Source organism: Leptidea sinapis, chromosome 26 (assembly GCF_905404315.1).
Source record: "Leptidea sinapis chromosome 26, ilLepSina1.1, whole genome shotgun sequence".
NCBI classification, from domain to species: domain Eukaryota; kingdom Metazoa; phylum Arthropoda; class Insecta; order Lepidoptera; family Pieridae; genus Leptidea; species Leptidea sinapis.
Genome location: NC_066290.1, coordinates 7,542,249 through 7,544,130, shown reverse-complemented (window position 1 = coordinate 7,544,130; position 1,882 = coordinate 7,542,249). Strand labels below are relative to the sequence as shown.

The following is a 1,882-nucleotide window of genomic DNA, read 5'->3' as shown; positions in this document are numbered from 1 at the left end:
TTAAACCACATATTTTACAAGTTTTTTTATTCAATATAGGTTAGAAATGTCTTTCGCATTTACTCTACAAATAATTAAGCACATTCCCCTGAATAATACACGAATAAATTAAAAGAAAACAATAATTCGCACCAAAAATTGTTAGCAGCCACTTTTATTTTGAATGAATGACATGTCACATGACACTCAAACCAAAACAAACAAAAGAGTCGAATATATTAATATAATAGATGGCCGCCGCGCAAAATTATGATTTCAACAATATGGGTATCGTATCCGAGGTTCTCGAGGGTGCAGAGAACGAATTTGGGATCATTTTTGAAATCCAAGATGGCCGCCGCACTTAATTATGATTTCAGCAATATGGATATCGTGTCCGAGGTTCTCGAGGGTGCAGATAACGATTTTGTGATCATTTTTGAATTCAAAGATGGCCGCCGCTCATAATTATGATTTCAGCAATATGGATATCGTGTCCGAGGTTCTCGAGGGTGCAGAGAACGATTTTGTGATCATATTTGAAATCCAAGATGGCCGCCGCACAAAATTATGATTTCAGCAATATGGATATGGTGTCTGAGGTTCTCGAGGGTGCAGAGAACGATTTTGTGATCATATTTGAAGTCCAAGATGGCCGCCGCACAAAATTATGATTTCAGCAATATGGATATCGTGTCCGAGGTTCTCGTGGGTGCAGAGAACGATTCTGTGATCATTTTTGAATTCAAAGATGGCCGCCGCTCATAATTATGATTTCAGCAATATGTTCACTATGTATTTATATATATATTTCAAATATGATCACAAAATCGTTCTCTGCACCCTCGAGAACCTCGGACACGATATCCATAAAAAAAAAGGCATAAAAAGGCATTTATTTTCTCAAAATTGATTCCTTTAGAATTCTTTTTGATGTCATTTCTTATACTACTAGATACTACTACCGCTTCGGAAACAAATGGCGCTCTGAGAGAGAAGAAGCGGCGCAAGAAACTCTCCCAGCATTCTTTTTTTTTTGCGTTCTTTTCAATAAAAATATACAATATTGTACAGTTGCTATAAAATAATCACAATCTAGTCCCAGGCTGTCCGATCATTTAGATATTAAGCAGTGGAGTAATAGGATTTACGACAGAGCCATTTTTTTATAAAACATTTAAATTTATTTATAGACAATGCCTGAACAGTGGCTGGGACTTTATTGTAGAAGTGTATACATTTACCCTTAAAGCTATTATGTATCTTATGAAGCCTACTAGAATTAGTTACAAGCAATCCCTTATTTCTAGTGTTATAATAATGAAAATCACTATTAAGAGCAAAAAGGTGACGATTTTTGTGAACATATATTAAATTTTCATAAATGTACTGACAATAAACAGTCATAATATTTATTTCTTTAAATTTTTCTTTGAGAGACTGTCTATAACCAAGCTGATATATAGCACGAACAGCTCTCTTTTGCAGAGCAAACACTATATCAATGTCAGCAGCATGACCCCATAGTAATATACCGTACGTCATGATGCTGTGAAAATAACTAAAGTACACTAATCTAGCGGTCGCAACATTCGTGTACTCTCTAATCTTTCTAACTGCATATGCCGCAGAGCTGAGTCTATCTGCTAGATGGGTAATATGTGGACCCCACTGAAGCTTTTTATCTAACGTGATACCCAGGAAGACCGTAGTGTCCACAAGTTCCAATCTCTGGTCATTTATAAGTACGTTGGTTTGTACCTCCGCTGTGTTTGGTGTAATGAACCGTAAACACTTTGTTTTTTTACTGTTTAAGTGCATATTATTCGTCTCAAACCAACGCACTATCTTTGAGAGTGCATTGCTTACCTCGTCATCAATATCCGCACGTCGCTTCACTTTA

At 36.2% G+C, this 1,882-nt stretch overlaps 2 protein-coding genes across 2 annotated transcripts in view; one reads left to right on the top strand and one right to left on the bottom strand.

The window, feature by feature from the left end:
• The window catches only part of LOC126972348 (L-threonine ammonia-lyase), a 31,423-nt gene that overhangs the window by 2,586 nt on the left and 26,955 nt on the right, over positions 1-1,882 (top strand). The window lies entirely within an intron of this gene.
• Positions 1-1,882, bottom strand: part of LOC126972325 (uncharacterized) — a 768,748-nt gene that overhangs the window by 741,422 nt on the left and 25,444 nt on the right. The window lies entirely within an intron of this gene.